General features: G+C 41.7%; 1 protein-coding gene and 1 long non-coding RNA gene across 3 annotated transcripts in view; both read right to left on the bottom strand.

The window, feature by feature from the left end:
* LOC109958933 (protein shisa-9) overlaps positions 1-5,647 on the bottom strand; it is an 83,617-nt gene extending 77,970 nt beyond the window's left edge. The window contains exon 1 of the mRNA XM_020597915.1: positions 5,509-5,647. The gene's annotated coding sequence lies outside the window, so the exon portion shown is untranslated. The remainder of the gene's footprint in view (positions 1-5,508) is intronic.
* Positions 5,648-8,135: 2,488 nt separating this feature from the next.
* Positions 8,136-14,576, bottom strand: LOC109958846 (uncharacterized). 2 transcript variants are annotated; one of them, XR_002274731.1, is made up of 3 exons: positions 14,425-14,576; positions 9,081-9,451; positions 8,136-8,213 (listed from the first exon to the last, which is right to left on the bottom strand). It is a non-coding gene; the product is annotated as an uncharacterized LOC109958846 (long non-coding RNA). The 2 variants fall into 2 exon arrangements; XR_002274732.1 differs by having other exon boundaries at positions 9,081-9,252.
* Positions 14,577-24,707: the final 10,131 nt, after the last annotated feature.

Below are 24,707 nucleotides of genomic sequence, written 5' to 3'. Positions count from 1 at the left end.
TTCCATGAGGATATTTTTCCTGTTCTAAAGTTCACACTGAGCTGGTTGTGTCCGAGTTTCCTTTTTAATTTGATCCTAAAAGCTTCTTCAAAGAGAAACTTGGGTCAAGGACGGTCATGGCAGCGCCTGAGTTACTGAATCACCATTTTACTTGAGGAGAGATGTGAAAATGTTTAATAGTTGACTTTATAATTAATTATTTTGCCTAGTTCTTAATATTTCAAATTATATTCAAATATGTAATTCATTGAGGTCATCTATTCATAATTCAGTTACACAGCCCTGATTTGGGCTGTATGCATCAGGGAGCAGTGGGAACTGTCTGGTCCTTATTGCTCAGAGACGAAAATCGAACTTTTTGGCAACAATGCAAAACGTTATGTTTGGCGTAAAAGCAACACAGCTCATCACCCTGAACACACCATCCCCACTGTCAAACATGGTGGTGGCAGCATCGTGGTTTGGGCCTGCTTTTCTTCAGCAGGGACAGGGAAGGTGGTTAAAATTGATGGGAAGATGGATGGAGCCAAATACAGGACCATTCTGGAAGGAAACCTGATGGAGTCTGCAAAAGACCTGAGACTGGGACGGAGATTTGTCTTCCAACAAGACAATGATCCAAAACATAAAGCAAAATCTACAATGGAATGGTTCACAAATAAACATATCCAGGTGTTAGAATGGCCAAGTCAAAGTCCAGACCTGAATCCAATCGAGAATCTGTGGAAAGAACTGAAAACTGCTGTTCACAAACGCTCTCTATCCAACCTCACTGAGCTCGAGCTGTTTTGCAAGGCGGAATGGGCAAAAATTTCAGTCTCTTGATGTGCAAAACTGATAGAGACATACCCCAAGCGACTTACAGCTGTAATCGCAGCAAAAGGTGGCGCTACAAAGTATTAACTTAAGGGGGCTGAATAAATTTGCATGCCCGATTTTTCAGTTTTTTATTTGTTAAAAACGTTTGAAATATCCAATAAATTTCGTTCCACTTCATGATTGTGTCCCACTTGTTGTTGATTCTTCACAAAAAATTACAGTTTTATATCTTTATGTTTGAAGCCTGAAATGTGGCAAAAGGTCGCAAAGTTCAAGGGGGCCGAATACTTTCGCAAGGCACTGTACAACAAAATTTTGTTTGGAGCAGAGGGCACCGGGCCGCTGCATGCGTACGTGCCGCCATCACAGGCAACTTGGGGGATTCAGTGTCTTGCCAAAGGACACTTCGACATGTGGACTGCAGGCACCAAGAGTCGAACCCCCAACCCTCCGTTTGGGAGACGACTGCTCTATCCACTGCACCACTGTCATCCCGCAGAGATTTAACCAAGAGATTTCTCTTTTTACTGCCCTCAGAGGAGCACTTACCAGGACACTCCACAGATAGCAGTCCAGGGTGCATCACAAATTTATTGAAACCACAAGTCATATTTTGGACCCGGTAAAGCCCTGATTTTGTCAATAAACTGCACCTTTCCCCCCTTCTTTTCCCCACAGACAGTCATCTTAGAAAAGAGGACCATTGCTTGTTAAAGCCACCTTGGCTCTAACTGAATTAAACTCCTACAAGGTGGAGCCTCCTAATCTGTTAATATTCTATCACTGTGAGAATTCACTTTGTGCAGAAGCTGGGATCAACGACAAACGTCTTCTTTCCTATTGTCAAAGCCGCTGCAGTGACCTCATTATCTCTTTCAACACGCTTCTGAAATGAGTTCGTCTCTACAAAAAATGTTAATCAAATTGAGAATATCCCTGTTTCCGCTAGGAGAAAAAAATAAATGTTCACTACCATTAGGTTTAATTTACACTTCACACAACAGTATCATCTCGTAAGGAGCTGAGAGATGGGTTTACTACTTATCTTAATTCTATATCTCTCAGCGTAAAAAGAAACATATCATTTTGACTGGCTAACTGTGTGACTGGGTAAATGTTCCAGGGCATCACCAAGAAACTGAGCCTTCACTGAGCAGCTGTAATCGACCTGCTCTACTATACACCTGGACATTTCAGCCTGGGGTTGTATAAGGTTACGCATAAGATCATTAACTCACCTTTGGGACAAGAACTAATCTAACAGTAGTTGCTGAGGCATCAAAGCAGGATATACACTTTCACCCAGGTGGGATGAAGTGTTGTCAAGTATAATACATAAAGAAATAAGAGTCATGTTACCAGCATGTCTGAGTCAGCAAAACAACTAAATCTTTTATTGTTTTCAAACATAATTTTTTTTAATTACCACTCCAGAATTGTGAGATGAAAGTGGAACAGAGAGGCGCCTAAGGTTAGCTTACTGGACTTATAGGGTTAAAGGTAGCGCAGGTGATCCTGGAAAAACCAGCGAGAGGAAGCACAATTTTGAAAGTAGACAACCAACAGGAAAAATCTGATGCTGAGCTATTACTCTGCTAGCAGGACCCCCTGTTAGCGGTGGGGTTGGCGATTCTTTTCAGAAGCATTCTTTGTTACATATCTTAAAAATTCTCTTTCCATCCCGATGACAATGAATACATGAAATGCATTGACAACATAAAGAAACAAATCTATCACCTCAGGTGGCGGCAGGGCTGAAAAAAAGCCTGATCAGTAATTTGGTTTGGCTCCTTCCAGACGAGAGGAAACAGAACTCCTGAATCAAGGGGCTTTGTCATCTTTTACAATAGATGAACTCATCCTCTGTAACCGTTTCATAAACCCTTGTCCTACAGGATCAACCTGTGCCTTCCCGATCAGTCGACTTGACCATTTTACAGTTTTAGCCAATGAATTCCTGTCCCTCAAAGGCATGTGACCAAAGAAAAGGACAGAATAGATTCAGCAAAGGCCCTTTAAAACATAATCATCGTGCAATCAAAATAAAAATGGGATAATATCCTTAAAACGGTCCCAGTGTTGGTGACCCTTCTTACACAACCTTGCAATTGGCCTCAATTTTTGATCAGTAATAGCACCAAGGTACTTTTAAGTCTGCACATATTCCTCAGTTTGACCATTAATCCAAGTAACATCACTTCCAGTACGTGGGACTTTCTCCTAAAATCAATGATCATGTCATTATTTTTAGTTGCATTCAGTCAGAGGTGAGATTCCTCACCCCAGCGAGCAAACAGGACATGACTAGTCTCATTTTCTTCAAGCAGACTGATGACAGAGTCATCGCATGTTTAATAATGACTCTGTTGTCGTGTTTACTCTGGCACGTTTGCGTAAAGAATAAATAACAGAGGTGACAACACACACCCTTGTGGAGAGCATATCCTAACAGAGTATCACCTCAATCTCAAACTCTTCTCAGTCTTTTAATCAAGATATTTGTCCATTGTCTTTTCTACACTGCATTTCTTCTGACCTGTATTTTTATAATGATTTGATTTTGTAGCACTTTGTAACTTACCTTTAGAAAGGTGCTATATAAATAAAGATTGGTTGCTTGCTAGATGTGTACTACTGAGGCAAGATCACAGTCTACAGAGCTTGCACAGGTACTTAGGTACATAAACCCCTTAATGTAGAAGTAGAAATGAACCTTAACATCTCTTCATCTCAGGTGGAACATGGTCACAAAGAGCTCCCTCCGCTGGTCCTTATCCTCGGCAACATGTCGAGCCTCCCATCCATGTTAAGTTCATCTCTGCTATCACAGTCTGCACCAGGTTATTGTTAGTCTTTTACCTGGAGGCATGGAAACTATGATGGATCTCTCTAAAGGGTTAACTACTGGGATTGATACTGAACATTAAGATGCCACATCTGTCCCTGACAGCGATCCTAAAGCAGAGGCTTCACAGGCAGCCTCTCTGTGTGACATCTCCCAGTGGACTCCAGCGCAGACACATCACAGAGAGAGCAAACATTCAGATGCAACCATCCATCCATCAATCCATTATCCATACCGCTTATTCCTGAATAGGGTCACTCCTACAAGCAATCAGAGTCACCAGTCAACCTAAGCTGCATGTCTTTGGACTGTGGGAGGAAGCCAGAGCACCCGGAGAGAACCCACACAGGCACAGGGAGAACATACAGACTCCACACAGAAAGGCCCCGGGTCGGCCTGGGCTTCCTGCTGTGAAGCAGCAGTGCTCACCACTGCGTCATCATGACCAGCCAATAGAAATTCATTCTAACCTTGGAAGCAATGTGTGCGAGTGGCTGGCCAAACTCAGGTTTGTCTGGGAATTCGTCTACAGCACAAGACATGCCGATCAAGTGTCATGGTTTCATCGTTTCCCTTGTTACTGATGTAAATGCACTGTGTTGGATAAATCACATGAATTAAAGGACGGCTCCAGATAGCGACAGTTATTGAATTAAATTCAAAACAAGTAGGATTTAAAAACAACATTGACTTGATAAGTTCTACTCAGCATCTTTAAATACCATCTTGTTATCTCATCACACACATCTGTCAGTTTTCACACACACCACTAAATACATTTACACACAAGCACATGTATTCCTCTGTTTAACACACACCAACATGCGCAGTCTCTTACACATACACTTTGCATCCCGTTAACCTTTCCAGCCACATCATCATTAACAACCCGTACGAGGTCATTTTATTGTCTGTAATGACACTGGGTGAGTAGGACACACACACACACACACATCGTCTCTCTCTCCTGCAGAATGAGGCCTTAAACCTTCCACCGTCACCATAAAGGTTCATCTCAGCTGTAATCAACAGTGTACGATTTTCATTATCGTTGTCGTTCGTAATATAATCACATCATAGCCCGAGAGAACTGTCGCACAATCCTTTATCATCATAATCACCATCATAATTGTTATTGATGTAAGTGGATGGATATTTAAAGCACTGGGAAGCACTACACACTCATCCTCTGGAAGATCAGTTACTTTTAAACGAGATGCAAGACTTCCAATTACATGGGTGAACAAACTGTGGCAACGAGGTTTCTTTGGGTCAAAGAGATGAAACATGTCTGAGCAATGCAAAGAGACAGTCATAAGAAAATTGATTAATAGGAGCATTTGATATGTTTGTGGACAAGTATGACCTCATTCTTTTACATACATTTTTAACAAATGTATGTACTGTTTTGGTCATAGCTATGTTTACTTTGCACTGACAGTGGACAGCTCAGATGTGTTCACCTTTGTTTTTACAAATGTATGTACTGTTTTGGTCATAGCTGTTTACTTTGCACTGATAGTGGACAGCTCAGACATGTTCACCTTTGTTTTTAGTGTGTAAGTGAATATGTTGTGCATTTCTGTCTGACTGATTGTGTAGTACTGGTGGTAGACCAAATATGTAGGTGCTTTACTTAAAGGGAACTCCCACTCGTTGCTCACATCAAAGTTCTGGCTCTAGAGGAAACTGCAGATGTCTGATGGATGTAAAGTAATTGTTTGCTAAGTGATCTCTGTCGGAATTTAGTAGCTGATCAGATGGATAAAAATGCAACCATTTATATCAGAGCACAGGCAAAAACAAACAAAACACATGATGATAGGATCAGAAAATTGACTTACAGGTTGGTACAGGAACAGGTTCAGGCTCAGTAACAAAAACAGGCAGCCCAAACCACAGGAGACTGTTGTTTGACAATCTGACAGAGAGCAGGTAGAACTGGCTGCTGTGATGAGGGAACTGGGAACAGGTGTATGTGAGTGGGCGGAGAAGGTCAGGTGACTGGGAATGGAGGGAAATTTGGAGGGCATCTGGTGGCTGGATGGAGTATGGCAGCAGTCAGAGGCGAAGTGGTCAAAATAAAGAGGACAGAAATCATAGGCATAACCTGTATAAATGCATTTAATTTGCTTTCTACCACGTTGTAAAACTGTTTTTGCTGCTCAGTCCAGCAGTATCCCCAGAACCTTGTCTTATTATAACTTGTAGAAAGCTTACTAGAGGGTAAAATATATTAATATCTGTGTGTTAATCAGCCTCTGCCCACCATTAACCTGGGGATAAGATTAACCTCAGGGCAACTGGATGTGTGTACTGTGTGAAAAGCTCCACAGCTGCTCATTCTATATCAATAACTAGACAAAACTGCAGATATAATGAGGTAAATGTCATCATTATAAATGATATTAACTCCTAATTGTTGTTATAAAACCATACTCCTGTGTATAATTTATTCTAAATTAAATTCTGTCCATGCTGCTAGTGTGCGTTCACATGAGGTTGAACATTAGCTCCCATATGGATGTGAGGGGGTGCAGGACCTGGGCCACATTGACATGCAGTGCATTTCCTTGGCATATTGCTTGTGGAGGGGTCATGAGGTCAGTATGTGCACAGGAGAAGTTGTGCACGCTCAGGCCCGAACAACCACGGATCACTGGACTCATCGGTCAGCATGTGGCACAATCACAAATCAGCTGCTGTGCTTCAAGGCTTTCACATGAGGAAGAGGAGTTTTGTTCTCAGCGGACGCTTCCTTCATTCCAGCCCCGCTGTTCAACCACAATGCAGTGCTTCTAATGCATTTTAAAGCAAGATATTGGTGATGATGCCTCGCATAATAATCACAGGCACGTAGGGAAATCACATTATGAGTCTTCAGAAGATGTTTTCTTCCAAAGCAGCTGCTTTTAAAGGGTAGAGGCAGCAGTACTTTTCATCATTAAGGCAAAATAACAAGTAGGCTATTGCGTAATCATGTAAGCACATAATTGTGGGAGTCCTTAGCCACAAACGCTGCTGCTGATTGTCTGTGTGGGAGACTGGAGGTTGAATCCTATCAGCTGAGTGCGGCCTTGGGATTTAGAGAGTGATTCTATTTGACATCAGGATAACAATCCCCCTGTTGGTGAAACCATTTAAAGGTACAAATAGCAAGATGTTTCACTTTTAGCTGGGGGCACGGAGCACAATAATAGCATCAACTGTCAGCTGTGAAGACACTGCAGGGAGGAAAACATTCAGCTGTTGAATCAAGGGAGGCAAAAACACAGAAATGCAAAACTGTGAAGACGACAGGAGCTGAGGGACGGAGAGCACTGGGAGAAAAGAAGGTGCCTTTCAGTTTAATTAGTGGTGGCAAATTAATTAGCAGCAGGATATGAATTAATTAGTGTTCCGAAAGCAGTTTAAAGGCAGTGCCATAAGGAGCCACTGTAGAGATCCCATAAGGCTTTACAGTTTGTTGCAGCCCCAACATTATCCTATTAATTAGCAATTAAATGCTTCTTGAATCCCCATTTCTATCAATGTCTCCCTCTGTTTTCTTCTTCTGTGTCTGCTCCGTTTGTCTCTACCGCACCTTCATCAACCCTCCTGCTGATATTTACAGCAGAAGGCCTCTTTGCACTTGCAGCTGCACATTCATGTAACTGAACATCTACTGTAAATTGCTCACTAATTTTGCTCTATGTTTGTTCTTTTTGTGTTTACTCACCAGCGCTGAAAGCTGTTATCCCGAGGCTCTTTCCATCTTCCAGGAAACTCACTACAGTTTAGGAGATTCAATATATTTTCAATATTTCATTCTAGAGATTAGAACCTGAGTGTAGATGGGGAGAAAACTGAGCACTGTTTGATATTCTCATTGATTTCTAAAAGGCATCTCATTTCCATCCTCTCATTGCAGCACTTTCTGCTGGCTGCTTTACAGCCAACGTCACCAGGTTGGTGTGAGTGGACAGGTCAGTGCACAGGAGATTGGCTTTCTCAAGGCACAAAGTGGTGCCTGCTTTGGTTTTCACACACACACACACACACACGTGCTAGTGACTCACTCACTCCAATCACTCTGGTTTATGTGATTCAAAACGGTGTGCTGAAGAGGCATCATGCAGTTTCTCCATCGCTCACGGTAAAGTCTCATCACAAAGTCACTGCTGTTGAAATTTGTGAGTTCGCATTATACATCCTGCACTATGAAACCACGTGGAGCCAATTCAACACAGAAAACTATTTCAACAAGACAAAACATTTACTGACACTTACTGATTAGAGTTGATATCAAAAGGTGAAATCCAGCTCTGCTATCAATTGGGACTCCTGTTAACGACTATAAATCCAGCTTTAGCCTGTTGGCATGCTAGCGTTTGTTATTTAGCACAAATCACACAGACTGATGCAAATATCATTAGTTTTGCAAATAATTTTATTTTCATTTATCCTTTACCAGATAAATTCTTTTGGAGATTGGGGATTTAGTGTCTACCCCCATTTAAAATCCGTGAATTTTGACAGTCTGGGAAACTGGAAGGGATGAAGTGGATCACTGCAGAAGAGAAATAGAAAAAAGTGTCAGCAGGGCTGTAAAACGGGCCTCAAAGAGCACCGAGATACAGAGGGGGCAGAGGAGAAAGAGAAAGTTCCCGGGGAGGTTGGAGAAGACAAAGGAATTATTATTAAACTGCTGTGGCAGAATGCTTAGAAAAGTTAAGCTTTTAATAAGTAAAGATAATCATAAGATGATTTATGTGTAATTGTTGAAATAATCAGGACATGTGTAAGAATAAAATGTGAAATAATTGTATTAAAAGAATGGGGAGAAGTGATTTTACATCTAAAAGAGTGAACAATGCAGTCACAGGAACGAGGAAATACAGTAGACACACATCCCTGCTGAAATGAGGAACTGCAAAAGCTCGTGTGTGCACGCCACACAGAGAAGAGACACACTATACTGAGGAAGTAACAAAAATGATGGTTTCAAGCCTAAAAGTAAAAGATTTGACTGATAATTGTTTGATCAATGTCTAATCAATGATGATCCATGTTTAGTCAAAGTAATGTATTCACAATATAAAGATTTATGTTTTGATTTTCAGGCATTGATAGTTTTGTGTGAAATCAGTGTGTAATTCTGACTGTTCTGCTAAAAGCAATGATGCAGTTTCGATATTTCAGTCAGATGTGAGTTTCTTGTATTTTTGTTATGTATTGAGATTAGTTTAGTTTTTAAGAAAAGAGAAGTAGAATCCAAGGCTGGATCACAGTGGGGCGAAGGCCGGTTACAGGCAGTGGGCTTGGACTGACAGTAAAAAATATGCAATACTTCAAAACAATATGATTTTGCACACCAACTAAGGTATCAACTGCAAACTGCGGCATCTGGTTGGATGAGAGGACAAAGACTACTGACCAGAACCCTATAAAAATCCAGGCAAAAAGAGGAACGGAGAGTCCTTTCACAGCTGCGGCCGAAGGCTCTATCCGGTTGACCATCTGACTTCCAGGAGACTGTGGGAGGCAGTCTGTGAAGAGGAGCCCCTCTGGGGCATGACTCTGAGATGTAACATCAAACTTTATTTGTGCTAAATTGTTTTGAAAAAGAGAGCAAAAAAAAGAATTAAATTCATACAACTACAGCTCAGAAAACATCCATAATTTAGTGGCTTGTTTAACTGAATTGGTGCTTTACTTATCTTGAAAGACTGAGAAAAGTTCTTATCAACACATAACCTCATGGGCAAGGATGTGTCCCACTTAATGCCACAGTAGGTTTCATCCTCACTGGGTGAAAATAGATTTTCTGTCATAGTCAGAAAGAGTCTGAGAAGCCTATGAAAAATACAGTATTTCACATCACACAGAGGCAGAGACAGTGCTCCACACTCTATTGATTTGCTCTCCAGTGCAGTTATGATAATATAATACTTTTGTCAAAGTCCCAACAGCCCCTAAAGTTTGTTTATGGCAACAGTACAGATGCTCCAGAATCTGCAGGTCACCTACTGGTGACTCTTTCCTTCACTTGGCCATTTCAGTCATGCTGACTGTTCTGATGATTGTTCTCTCTGCCTCCACACTGGCTCCATGTGATGCTCAGCGGGTTGAACCTGTTGCCATGTTCTGTTTGCTTCTGCTCCTCCTGACTCAAATTGAGGAAGCATGACACCCTTAGTCCTTCGAGCTAGGATGTGATTAGTGGCCTTCAAGAGACAGGACACTCATTGCCAAGGAGACCAAGACAATACAAAGTGGAAAAGGGTCCGGCATCCATCTGCCTGAGATTAAACAATTACTGCTTGAAACTACTGTCACTTGCTAAATAATAAATATTAAAGCTCATCTGCAGTAGACTTATTTTAAATCCACCCATAGCTCCTCTGCATGCAGCTTACCTCTCCTCAGGCTACATATTCTTTGTAGACAGTTTATCAAGAGACGAGCACTGGGTTGTGAACTACACTCCCTGCCTGGAGAAATAAAGTTGCGTTACTGTAGCCTTTAACACCAAGTCCGGCAACTCTGCTGAGTCTTGGGAGAAATTGAAAATCAAGCAGTTCTTGTTTATGTGTCCTTTCTAGATCACAATCAGTTTGTAAAAACTCAACAGGCTACCTCCCATACATTCAGCTAGCAACAACTCTAGCAAAGTTAATGGACTTCAGTTGTCACCCACTGCCTCATCTGATACAGTAAGAGCCGTCCTGTAGCAGCAGACTTCCTCTGAGACATCGTTATGTTGTGTAACATCAGGCTGGGGCTAACTATCGATTCTCCCAGCTGACTGTGTGGAGTCATACTCATACAGCCATCGACTGCAGCAGCTCCTGATCAGTGCTAATGATGCTGCAACAGAAGAACAGCTTTAACACAATTTAACACACGTCAGGGGAAACTGCGGGGTGATCGATCTTAGATGCTGATACCTGATCCTGGGATGCTGCTAAAGTGCGTGTGGTTTACAGTCATAGTTTTAAATTCTTATAGTGCCAAAATAGACTGAGCAGCAAACTGCTGCAAGAGCAAGTAGTCTGGAAAAAAACACACTCTAAAATGTTTGATCTCAGATCCTATTTTGAGAAATGTAATCAGTCATTCAGTAAGATTCTGAGTGTGGAACTTCTATTTGTCATTTAAGATGGGATGATGATGCTGTACCATACACATATACAGTATGTAAGGATGCGCTCAGTGGAGCACCGATAGAAGGACACCAGCAGTCTCTGGGAGATGTTGTTCTTCCTGAACACCTGTAGGACGTACAGTCTTTGCTGGGCCTTTTTAAGCAGGTCAGAGGTGTTTCCATTGTGGTATTAGTACTTTAACCTGCGCCGGTGCTTTCAGCTCGTGCATTAGTGGTTCTGCTGGGTTGACAAGTTTACCCATAAGTCAGAAAGCACTAGCTTCAGGCAGGTTTGTCACAACCAGGCATCGCAGTTTACATCATTGCTAGGAAATGAGACGTGATGGGAGGGAGAGAGCAGTTAGGAGCAACTTGAGGTGTCAGAAAACACTTTCAAATCTGAACACACGTTACATGCAACCATTTACTTTAAAATGCATTTGGAAAAACATTTAGATACTGAAGAACCTAGATTTTAGGTTAAAATGACATGAAAAAGATCCTGGAGTCTTACAAAACCTCTACAGGTACAGTGCTGAATGAATTTGTACTTGAGATAAACAATTCATCACATCATTTTTCCTTTAGTAAACACTGAAAACGAACATCACACTAGGGTTAAATAGGGATGAAGAGATGCAGAGTTTCAGGGCCACAAAATCTGTGAGATTTGAGGGGATGATAATAATAATACTGTAGCCTGGTGGATTCAGCAATAAATCACAGGTAGCTAAGGTCAGCTCCTGAATAATGATCCTAATAATGTGATGAGTCCCAGCCATGAGCTCGAGCCGACGGCCATTTCTTTGGCATAATATGCATAGATGGGAGCTCACACACATACAGGTTTGTGCATCTGTATGTGGAGTTGCATGTGCGTGGCTGAGCCCTTGTGCACTTTGGATAGGTTTACTGAGACAGCTCAGTTTGGCAAGCCATCCTGCTGTTCCCATTTTTCCCCCAGCTAGAAAACAAAAGCTCCTCTGCTAAATATAGAACATCTGCATTTCACCTCACCCTCTTTCTCTCTGCCACACAAAACCAACACTCTTAAACCCCTATGATACACCATTCTTTCTGATTCTTCCCTAACAATCACCTTTTTTAGCCAAGCTAGAGGCCTGGCTCAAGGCACACTTAGATTGACTCCACCACGTTCATCCTTTGCCTGTGGATTGACATGAAATTTGGTACAGACCTTTATGTTCACCAGCACTTTGGTGAATCACTGACTTTCTCTCTCACTTGTTCACTTTGTTTCATGACAGAGTACAGCAAAGCCCGCTAGCAGATGCTAATGAACAGTTGTTTAGAATTATTTTATATTAAATGTCTCTGATTTGTTGATCACAAAGATGTTTTCTGATATTTAATGAATTAAAAATTTTGCCTCATATTACACACAAACTCATGTAATGCTGCATATTACCAGGATGAGTGTCTTCACATTCATGCACAGATCTTACTGCAACCAAGATAAGAGGTTGATATTATTAGCATGCTAGCATGTTCCATCCTCTGGTTGTAATCACTCCCCTCTTTGTGCTGTTGATCATCAGCTGGTCGTTGCTGCAGCCAGTGGGGTCACGCTGATGCTAATAAGCTTTCATGAGCATTTTCTCGTTGATCTACACTCGTTGCCCCACTGCCCCATTACCACCGTGTCAGCATTTTCTCAGCCTGTATGCCGCATTGGCATATGCAGACGAAATGCATGTGTGCATGCTCCGTTTTATTGCTTGTCAGTGTGCATTGATTCAGCTGCGTGCCATCTGCATCCTGTTGTGTAGAAGTACTAGTTTCAGTGCTGGCTTGACTTAAGACATGCAAGGGCAACCAATTAGAAACAGTAGTAAGTAGGACAGTCTCATTTATCAGTGGTAAGATCATGTGACTTTGTATTTTCTTTTTCTTGAACTATAGACTGTTTTCTGTCGTTAAAGGTTAGATGATAAGATAAAAAGTGGGAGGAAAGAGCAGAGGAAAGAAGGAGAGGAAAATGCATTTGAAGCAAAAGTGTCAGTTAATTCAAACAGCAAGATGTGATGAAAGCAAGAAATAGTCTTAGAAAATATTTGTTTTCCTGCACAACAGCTGCTGACAATCCACTGTGGTGACCGGAGAATACCAGCACATCATTTTATCCTTCATGATGATTCCCTGAAACACATTGTACACAGTCACATCTGCATTTCTCCTCAGAAATCAGAAGTCACTGCATGTATGTGTGGCACGTCTGACACTGTGCATCTCTCTGCACATGAACTGCAGATCAACGCTGTGCAAGCAAACTACACAGACATCACTGCAGTGGAGCTTTATAGTGTCCTTGTTGTGCCTTGTGTGCTAAAGAGGTGAACGACACAACTGCACTGGAGAGTCTGACTGTCAGAACCATCACTGAGATTTTAATATCTGTATTAAGCCACAGGCCAAAGCAGTTCACTGTATTATCCAATACATGATTCCATTGCATGGTGTTACTTTCTCACCACATTACAAATCTCATGCTAATATAATGTTTTAAAATCTCTAACTGCTCCTTTTAGCCCTGGCTTAAAAACTGTGACTAAAAAAAGATGAAGAAACACAAAGAGCCATCGCTGTCTGAGACCCCAAACTGAATCCCACTAGTGGCCTGAATTTGGCTTTTTGGTAATAAAGCTACCAAGGTGATATTCTGTGCTTGAGCCAAGACCAAAGCTAAAGTATATGGACACTGCACAAAGGACACAAACAGTGTTGGTAAATAGAGTATATAACACGTTTCAACCTCACTGGAGGTAAGGTGAAGCCGCCACCCATTTACACACACACAGACACACACACACACACACGTGCGCACCAATGGCGGCAGAGCCGCCATGCAAGGCACTTGGGGTTCAATGTCTTACCCGAAGACATGTGAGCTGAGGAGACCAGGGATTGACCGCCAACCCTGTGATTAGCGGACGACCCGCTCTACCCCCAAGCTGCAGCTACAAAGCACTTTGTCTTCAGTGGTCAGGCAGCATTTTATAGCTCCATTATTTCAAACAAATCCCATGAAAAGAAGAAAATCAACAATGCATTAGTGCATCTACCAGAACGTCCTGACTTTTCCTGCCTCTCTGTGGCCCTTATTTATTTACAGTGCAGCACTCACCAACCTGATTATTCATTATTACAATTAAGCACAGATGTTACGGGCCCCGAGTGCCGGGGCTGCGTAGCAGTGAATTAGTGCAGCCTGGAAAACACAATGTGACATCAGAACAGAACTCTCACGGTGCACTGGCATTCGCATCCAGACTGCATCTGGGTTTATTCAAACATTAACATTCAAACATTGTAACAGTGCATGAATAAAGTGCATTTTTATCCCATATTTTCTTAACTCAAGTTCTCAATATAATCACTTAAACACCTGAGTGACATGTCTCAGCACCACTTTGGTGGTGAATAAACAGTTGCTCCACTGTTCCATGCTTAACTGTAATTAGTTATCAAATAAATAATGGGCTGCACACTAAAAATACTAGACTAAACCATTACCGACGAGCATGTAAATATACACCAAACAGTACGTTATACTAACAAATTATTGGATACTAACATTATACTGCTTTGTATGTGTAGTTTCACCTCTACTGACCTGGAAAACACAATGTGACATCAGAACAGAACTCCGACAGTGCGCTGGCATTCGCATCCAGACTGCATCTGGGGGCGAGGACAGAAGGTCCCTCCCCAAAACCATTCTGGGTGCAACACCAAGCGCACAAAGGTTCCGCTTTATTACCCTTTTCTGTTCCCCAACCACCAAATCCAGGACAGCAGGCACAAAACATCATATAATATAAATGTGGCACCCAAAATAAAATGTACATTCAATTGTCAATTAAAAAATAATAAATTAACTGAAAACAATGTGGTGACATATCTTTAGGTGCACCACACAGACATACATCATATTAAGGAAAACGTGCCAAAGCACAACAGATTATTTACCACCCATGTGTTTACAAGCGTCTAAGAGAATAACCGCACATGTACCAGTCTCTAATTAGATGGTTCTCTCTCAGTTTCCTGATAAGTAATTTCACTGTGTTCCCTCTGACATGAACAAGCACCATGACAATGACCTTGCTGGTTTGATTTGATAATGCTCTCTCCCCAAACCCACTGTTATGGCCCAGACAGTCACAACATTCTGTCCTAGGCTGCACAGAACAATGCCCTATCTGTTAACATCAGATGTGATTGTCTACAACTGTGCTAAAGAAAAGCTGCAGAAAAGCCGAGATTCATTTGTAGTGTGACAGTTTTAGACCCGTGCCGACGTTAAAGACGATGTGGGAAACTATCTGAGCTGTCACCCAGATCCAGAGCTACGAGGAAAAAAATGTTTCAAGTGTCTTCTGGAATTTTTCCAACACAATATTAAACATAATCTTATGCAAAAGCACCTGTGGGTTGTGTGGAGGGAAGCTTTGATCTGTTGCATGTCTGCATGTCTTTTCTATTTATACTGTAGTAGCTAACAACAAAACTGTAGTCTTAAGAAGGACTGTGCACTGTTTTCTCTCATCAGTGCAACTTATACTGTCTCCTTTTATCTTTATGAAATGCCTTCAGCGTGTTGTTGTGGCAGGTGTTAGCTGTGAGAAAATATTTAAAAAAAAACCCCTGTAAATTAAAACCGTGTTTGCACAGAGCTATGAATGCTTTTTATAGATAAGTTAGAGTTTAATTAGGAAGTCAGTGACATCAGCCTAACAGTGTAATACTTTGTTGTGACTTCACAGCGAAAAGAGGTGAGAAAAGAAAGCGAGGAGCTGAGAACGAGCAGCGGTGAGACGTGCTCCGTGAGGCTGCGACTGTTTCAGCCAGCAGGTCTTTTAGAAGAACTTCCTGTTAGAAGACCCTCTTTGGCCTCAGTGTGAAAATGGGTTCAAATGAGGAGGAAGGATGAGAAACAGAGGATGTCTGAAATAAGAATGGTAAGAAGAGCATATGAGACAGAGGCACAGGGAGCGACGTACAAAAAGAGCGAGGGAGATGAAGAGCGGGTGTAATAAAGACAGATTCAAAGAGAAGGTTTGACCCCAGATGTTGATTTCAGAGAAGAGAAAGACAATTTATGTGCATTTCTTTGTACTGTAACTGCACTAGGTGCAAATACAGCGTATACATACACATGTATGTGTGTGTGGGTGACCTCATTTCCCTGCTGCTTAATCTTTTACTTTTTCTTCTCCTCAGAGGAACGTGAACACATAATGAATCAAGTCCAAACCCACACAAACAAGTCTACTCTAGTCTACACAGTGAGCATCATGTGGTACTCCTAAGTCCTGGTGCCAGAGATTATTCCAAGTCTTGTTAAATCGGATACATTTTTTTAAATTGTCCCAATATCCTTTTTCAGAATAATATGTCTTGCATATATTTTATTTTGTTTGTGGTCTGAAGAAGGAACGAAAATGCAGAAATATAGGTATCAAGTCAATTAAATATCCAGTCTACTCCAACGAAATAATAATTACAATAAAAATAAATAAAACTAGATCATTATAAAAATTAAAAGCAAAAGAAATTAAACACAGGTGAGATAAAACCAACCAACAGAGAAAATCAGACTCCATTAGGTGTTAAAAGACATGGCAATGAAACAAGTATTAAGCAAAGACGCTGCAAAGTTGCACTAGTCAAGCTTAGAGGTGGCAAAAGCATGAACTGAAATTTCAGAGTCACTGAAGGAAAGAAATGACCTGACTTTACTCGATAATCTCAGTTGGAAAAAGCTCAACTTCACGACCAAGTTGATCTGTTTGTCAAATTTTAAATCGTTGTCAAACATCAAACATCAGCCTGAGATTTTTTTTTTTTACCACAGGTTCAAGATATGGAGCTAGTGGTCCAAGATCTAGGTCCAGGGTATAAGTCAATAATAAAGATGGGAAATAACAAAAAACTAAACTAACAACAACAATAAAAGAGACAAACATGGAAGTGTAAGAGCCTCCACTTCCATCTGCACAGTGTCAACAACAGCTACAAACAGCTTTAGCAGGAGATCAGAGACAGAAGGACAAGATTTGAACTCGACCTTCTACGTGTTGTCAGGGGAAATGTGCAGCTGCTCAACAGGAGCAGGATCGGCTCTCCACCTTGATCTGCACTCACTGGGATCATCAGAAATGCCTCTTAATATACCTGAGTGAGTACAGAGGGAAAGTAACTGACTCGCTGATTATTCTGGAGGATTTTCAGACAGTGTGGGAAGACAGTTTGACTCCTGTGTACTCTGAGAGCAGTGAAGCTGTCTGCTGTCAGACGGGCTTCATAAAAAACGGTGACAGGGAGATATTCACACCGCACCTTAAGGTTCATGTCTAAGCTTAGGAAACAAAACTAAATAGGCAGCATTAAAGATAAGACCTTTTATTCTCAACAAGTCCCTTCAAGCAACTAAAACTAACAATGAATTTATGCTTTTAGCGACGACCTGGAGAGCTGATGCCTCCACAGCACTTTGTTTTTACACAAGCAATAATTAGTGAATCAACTATTTTTTATTCATTTGACACAAGTTAAAGAGGAGTCTGCTGTGTTTCAGGGAACACTGTAGTGTGACAGCATCTGCGACACTGCTCGCTGTAGTAAATTAATAGCATGTTCCACTGTTTTCCTCTTCTGTCCTGCTTCTTGTAATTTTAGGGCCACATGTTCCACTTAAAGGTAGGCAGGTGGGCAACACCTGCATCGGAGTCATACATCTTATCAGATGGGGGGGGGTCATACAGTGACATGGATGAAATAGAGGAAGGGAGCAGGAGGAATGCTTACAGTATCTGCATAATCTGATGAAGTTTTAGGGCTGCACCATATGAAAACAACTTTACATTTAAAGGCACTCTGAGTAGGATTTCTGCCTTTCAGCAAGATTTATAAATGCAAAACAACTTCACAAGTATTTTAACTAAAATTATCCAATAAATGTAGCAGAGTGAAAAGCACAGTTTTTGCATCTACAATGTAGTGAAGTAGCAGATAATAAAAATACTCGAGTACTTTACAGATACCTCAAAATTCATACTTGAGTGCAGTACTTGGTGATTTTCCAAAAACAAATACAAACAGGATCGCTTTTCACTCTTTTTAAATCTACGGAGGTTTTATATTTGCAAAACATTTAAAGAGACTTAAAGAAAAAGTTTCTGATAAAACCTACACTGGAAAATTAGCACCAAATGAACACGACTGGAGACGCTCACAGCCAGCGGACAGACGGCAGATGGACACACTGACTTATGAAATCAAACACAGTATAAACCTGTCAAAGGCATCAGTTTAAACATATGGGAGCCGTGGATGCAGAGCTGCTCCTCGGTCTCTCTCTGGAAAAAGTTCAGCAGTTTTTTGAGCAGAGGGAAAATACAGGAGCTGTCAGGGGCCATATGATGCTGCCTCTGCAGTTTACACACAGAGACAGAACGGGGGATTGATGGCAAGGGCATGGAGGCATTAAAGGTTCCCCCAGAGGACACCGAGTCTAATACAGAGGGCTGCAGGCAACATAGCAACTCACACTGATTTATCTTTAACCTCCACACGCTTCTTCTTCATACCTGTCGTCGATGTCAGGTCATTTGTGTTGTGTTGTTTGTGCAGTAAAGGTCAGCACTGTCTCCACTACGCAGCTGACCTAAATTCAAAAGGCCCTTTATGTGTTTGTGTGATGCCATGAGTGTGTGTGTGTGTGTGTGTGTGTCCTGCCTCTGTGTCTGATTAATCCACCTCGTAGCATTTGGTTTGGAGCAGAAGTCGGAGCCTCTGTCTGCAATAAGCCTGGCCTACATCGGCTGCTCACACTGCAGATAAGACGACACATGAAGTCACACACACTGTGTCATTCTGTATAGCATCTGCTTTGAAGGGCATGTATGTATGTGTGTGTGTGTATGTGTGTGTGGCTGCTTAAACAAAAACACACACAACAGTTTAGTGATGATGGTAGCTGCCCAGAAAATGCTGCTGTCACATTAAGGCAAAGATTAGATTCTTCCTGAGCTTCTCTCACCAGGCTGCCTCTCTCCTGGTGGTTAACAAGAGAGGTATAATCTCCACAAACAAACACACACACACACACACACACATACACTCAGTGACAACAGCACAGAAAATTACAGGCACTGAAACAGAGCAACTTGAGGTGCAGAAACAGTTTTGTAAAGGCACAAAAACATCCTAAAAATGAATATGCGCTGTACACAAATATATCTACACACGGACTGATGCATGCAGACACACACACACACACACACACACACTCATGGTGGCAGCAGTAATTACAGGTGTGACAGCCACAGACAGGTAGAGGTGATGATAACAGGCTGCAGCTATTTCTGTTCTCCTCTCTTGCTCTTTGCCTCCGTCTTCTCTTCCTGCTCACATTTTTTCTCACTGTCACACACTCGACTCTGGTCCAGGTGGAACTGAAACACACACACACACATGTAAGCACACACGTGCACATTTCAACACGTGCCTCTCTTCCTCCACACACTTTTCTCTGCCTTCTGTCATTCCTCTTTCATTGTTTCACTGCTCTAAATTGCTTTCTGTTGTTCCCTGTGTGTTGAACTGATGTGATGTCAGTGTCTCCTGCAGCACTGTCACATCCTGCACTTAGTTCCTCCATGTTGCAGAGGAGGAAAGACAGACATTACAACATGAAGAGGTTATACTCTTATTGTCTTTGTGCACCTGTGTGTCTAGTACGAGCTCCTGCAGCTGACGTCACCACCTTTAATATTTACAGCAGAAAGTGAACCAGTCCAGTTTACAAGAATAATTAGCAGCTAATTCCAGGTGAGATCCGTTTGCTGCTGTTTACTACTATGCTGTGTAGAAATAAAAGAACCTAGACGTGGGTAGAGCAGTCGTCTCCCAACCGGAGGGTCAGAGGTACTAATCTCGGTGCCTACAATCCACATGTCAAAATGTCCTTGGGCAAGACACTGAACCCCCAAGCTGCCCCCGATGGTTAGAGCCATCGTTTGAGTTGGCGCCGCAGATGGCTGGCTCGGTTCTGTACCGGCCAAATAAAGGTTATTATCCTTATATATAAGTCCTCCTTAGCCAAGTATCACACCTAAATTTATCCCAACAACTTTGCTGACCCACATTGTCTGGAGATATGCCAAAAGAAGGCGACGAGCTGCAAAGCAACGGAACGAACATTACATTCTACATATAAGCTTTTTACAAAAAAGTATATTCAGTTGTAATCACCAACATTTTGATTAGTAACTAATGTAATTACATGTTCTCATTAAATGTAACTGATTACAGTGACATTTATTTTATAATTTAATTACAGTACTGTCCAACACTATGCACTGTACACGGTTTAGATTTTAACTAAAGCCATGTTGCCATGTGGTGCTACATGGAGACGTCGCCTCATCCTGAGCCTTAGCTTTAACTTTTATTAACGCATCACATATGAGGATACATGCGCGTGCCTCTATGCTTGATCTGTACACGTGATGCTGTCCATGTACAGTAACTGCAGGCATATTTTACTCATTTGCATCTGACAGCACAGCTGTGTGCGTGTCAGTGTGGACATTTCATCGCAGCAGGTTTCTGGTCCACATTTAGCATGTTATTGTTCATCTGAGTGAGACTGCTTTGACCTTGAGGATCTTACTAAGAAGACATGTGCTCTGCTCTGCTCAGCCACTCCCTCCATCCTGCCTTTTCGCTGTCAGTCCCCCTTTTTCCTGGTAATTTCTTCATTTCTATCAGTGGCTGATATCCAGCGACTTCAGAAAACATTCAGACCACTTCACCTTTTGCACACTTTACTGCATTGGTAAGATATTTTTGAATGGAAACTATTATTGTTAAATAATTTTTAATTAATACTTTTCACCACCAAATGAAAAAACAAAAAGGGAACCTCTCACCCAGAGACCGGTCCTGGAGCCACTCCAGTGTCGTTGGTCACCTTTGAGCCGTTGTATTGCTGAAAGGTGAACCAGCGCTCTGGTCTCAGGTTTTCTTCCAGGACCTTTCTGTCTGGTTGTATTCATACTTCACTCAGTTCTGACCAGTCTACTTGTTCACCCCCCCAACAGGATGCTGCCCCCACCATTCTTCACCGTAGGGATGGTGTCAGCCGGTGATGTTCTGGAGTCCAAGTTCTGTCTCCTCAGAGCACAGAGTCTTTGTCCTCCTGCTCTCAGATCCTTCAGATGCAGTGAGACAAACTCCAGCAGCTTCATCAGCCTTTCACTCACAGTGGCTCCTGTGCAGCCGCTCGACCATAAAGTCCTGACTGATGGAGAAGCTGCTGAGATGCTTGTCCTTCAGTGGGGACTGCTGGGTTCCTGGTTCCCTCCTTGACCAGGGCCCTTCCTGCTACTCAGTCTGGTCTGATGCCGACTCTAGAAGAGTCCTGCTGGTTCCAGATGTCTTCCATGTCCCAGCCACTGTGCTTCTGGGAACATTTAGAGCTGTAGACACGGTGACCCCACTTGGTTTTTGTCCTGCCCTGCAGTGTGAACTGTGGGACTTTATATGCACAGATGTGTGCCTTTCTAAACTCTCTCCAATCAACTCAACTTGCCACTGGTCTACAGCATCTTCTACTCATGACACTGTTGTTTCCACTGAAGTGCTCGTTCTACTCACTGTCAAATTCAATCCAAGGTCGATAACCAGGTGTCCTCCCTGTGATTCATCCTCCGTCTCTGCTCTCGGTATGCTCATTATAAATACTAGGCTGCTGCCGCCATGAGCTGGCGGTCCATAATGGCCCAAGTGGGCTCTAGTTGCTCCTGTCTAATGACCCATCTCAATAGATCAACAAGGATGGAAGTGACTACAGTCTGGTGCCACAGCAAAGGCTCTGAATACTTTTTGTCAATGAGAGATTTCAGCACTGATTTAACATCCACAAGTGCCAAAGGTGAAGGCTATTGAATGTTTTGGGAAGTCGCCGTATGTTTGTGCCTGCATGTGTTACTGTGGGTTTGCAGATACTAACGTGCTTCCACATCACAGGCAGACCCTCCACTGTTGTGCTCAGGTGCATCAAATTGTCCACAGACTACTTACTTCAGGCAGCCTAGAGCACCGGATTTAAAGGTGGGTGCGTGTTAATGAATTTGTGTGCATGTGTGTGTCCATAATCTTACACCTGAAGCTGTGCATACTAGAAAAAGTAGGATAACGGGACACAGCGGTCTGTGTGGCTCTAAGATTTAAAAGACATCTCTCGTCCCTTGAGACAGAGATGGAGCAACGAAGGTGGAGAGCAACAAGCCTCATGGCGGCTACACGTCTTCTTTCTAAGGGAATTCAAGCTACTTAGTCTTGTTGAGATTTAGAAACCCTATCTTCCTTCAGCGGTCACGACTGTGCAGAGGCCTAGATTTAGGAGCTGTTTATTGAAACACACACTCTTTTGTTTTCAGTGGGAGGCCTGAGATGCCCACGGTGAAATAGATGTTAGCCTGGCATCTTCTGCTCCCATTCATTAACAGCTAGAGGGCTGTTATCAGCCAATCATCTGCCTCCCTTACATGTCCACCCATATCCTGCTCTGGCAAGGATGTGTGTTACTTTTCAGATGTGGAAATGTGTTCATGTTTATTCATATGTGTGTGTGCTCCCGCTCCCCTGAGCTGTAGCTATGCACTCATCCAGTTTTCTGCCCTCTTGTGACCCCCCCTTTTTTTACAGCACTATAGTTCTGTCAGTCTACTGCTCACAGCACTTTTTAACCACCCGTGTGTGTTGCTCTGTAGTGACATGTGCACAAAGACAAGGCTGCACAGCTTGCTCTCGTGTAGGTTTATAGTGTGATTTTATGCAGAGTCAGATATAAAGCAGCACGGTTCTGCTTGTGAAGATAAATATAACTATGCACATTATATTCTGCTGTGTAGTTCAGTGTCATTAACTTTTTTAATATCACATAATGCCATGGAACATCAAACAAACTGATGCCTCAGACAATTTTGTTCTGCTTTCCTTAAAGCTTCCTGTTTAATTTAACAGTTCCAAGATATCAGTGTCAATGTAAGTTCAACAAGTAGAACTACACTGTGGTAATGTGTATTCTGCACCATTTTTCAATAGAACACCCTCCCTAAACACCTTATAAGCTATGATTAATGGTTAATACAATGTTTATTAATGCTTTAAGGACTGGATATAAGCATTAACATTTGAGTTGCCACCTTGATAAGCATCGGGGAGAACCTGCAAGGCACTGAGGCTGCTACTTAGCATTACTAAAGGGTCATTGGCTTCTCAGTCTGTAATAAGCCATAAGCAAAAGTTAATCAGTTACCTCTACTTGTTATTAAATCATCAATAAAGGACTTTACAATAATCAATTTCCCAACAGTCAAAATTGTAATAAACTTTTTTTTTTATAAATGGATTTTGTTCCCAGTGTCCTGTAGCCTTTTTTTTACTGTCTGCTAAATTATATAGCAGCAAAAAGGACAAGCGTTGTGTCTGGAAACTCAAAGACTGAAATATAAAGCATTAGTAACTGATTTGTTAACCAGTAACAGCTCATAAATAGTTATTAAACAGTGTCTTATTAGAAGGTGGCCAAGTATCACGGTGGTATTTTGTACCAACAGGCCTATTTCTCTGCAGCCAGTTACCGTACTGCCTTTTTCTTATGGCTCTACAAGCAACAACAACTGTAGATATAAAGGATAACAAATGGTATCCCCACCATATCATAAGATTTGGTTTTGATTCCAGGTTCTAACACGGTCAGAATCACTAATAACCAAGAATGAAAGTTCTACTGTTAGACGTTTCTGGGGGAAAGTCGTAGCTTTAACTATGAGTTGTTGTTTTGTTTTTTTGTGGTGAGAACTAGTTTTTGAAGGCTCCACACTCATTTTTTGATGCTGCTACATGTGCTCACACACAAAAGCAGTGATGAAATGGTGCTGTGTGGCCAGAACATCTGCTAATATGAAACATCATCATCTGTAGTGATCCTACTGATGCTAATAGTGATACTGAAAACAAGAATTGGCACAGATAATACTGATTTATTGATCCTTGTGTGTCAATTCATCTCCTCCAAGTTAGTGTAAAGGTGGTGAACATGTCGCAGCACAAGTAGCATCAGTATTTATTACATTATTGTGATACTCCAACATATAAAACCACGTTACTTTTCTTGTCTTTTATTTTAATAATAAATCACCTTGTTTTTGTTTTTAGAAAACGGCCATTTGGCCAAAACATCCCATGACTTTATAAAGACTAATACAGCAGAAAACAAAATACTAGTTTCATATGTGAAATGCCTCATAGGTTTGAGAGTTGAAGTGTCATTTAAAAGTTTGACAAGACCCAAAGAGAGACAAGTGAATCAAGCACATGATCAAATAAACTAAACTGAATTTGCAGTATCCATCATGCAATACCTATTTACTAGATATTTCCTTCAAATGTTATAATTACTATTAAAATCCAAAGAATAAATTGACTTAAGTCTGCATTTGCACTAACTGTTAAGAGTTTTGTTGCACAATAGCATCTACAGTAACAGTTTGATCCTTGAAGCAGCCACAGTGCATGAACAAAGCCAGAAAACAAGGAGGCTGCACTGTACTTTCAATCAAAGTTAAACCCACTATTCCATGTTGAACAATACAAACCAACAGAGAACAATCCTGCAAAACGCTCTGCCTTTCAGTTGCACCATTTTGCATCCCAGTAAACCATGCAAATGACAGACAAAATACGACATCTTAGTAGTAGCATTATTTTGAACAAATTCATTTGAAGAAAAGGTATACAATTTAAATTTGAAAGGTGGTTTTAAATCTAATGTGTGTGTTTTTACCAACAAGTGAGTCTCCAAAGTTTTCCCAAGAGCGG

Source organism: Monopterus albus, unplaced genomic scaffold (assembly GCF_001952655.1).
Source record: "Monopterus albus unplaced genomic scaffold, M_albus_1.0 scaffold35.1, whole genome shotgun sequence".
Classification (NCBI taxonomy): domain Eukaryota; kingdom Metazoa; phylum Chordata; class Actinopteri; order Synbranchiformes; family Synbranchidae; genus Monopterus; species Monopterus albus.
The sequence above is the reverse complement of the archived record's forward strand: the minus strand, read 5'-3'. Positions and strand labels throughout refer to the sequence as shown.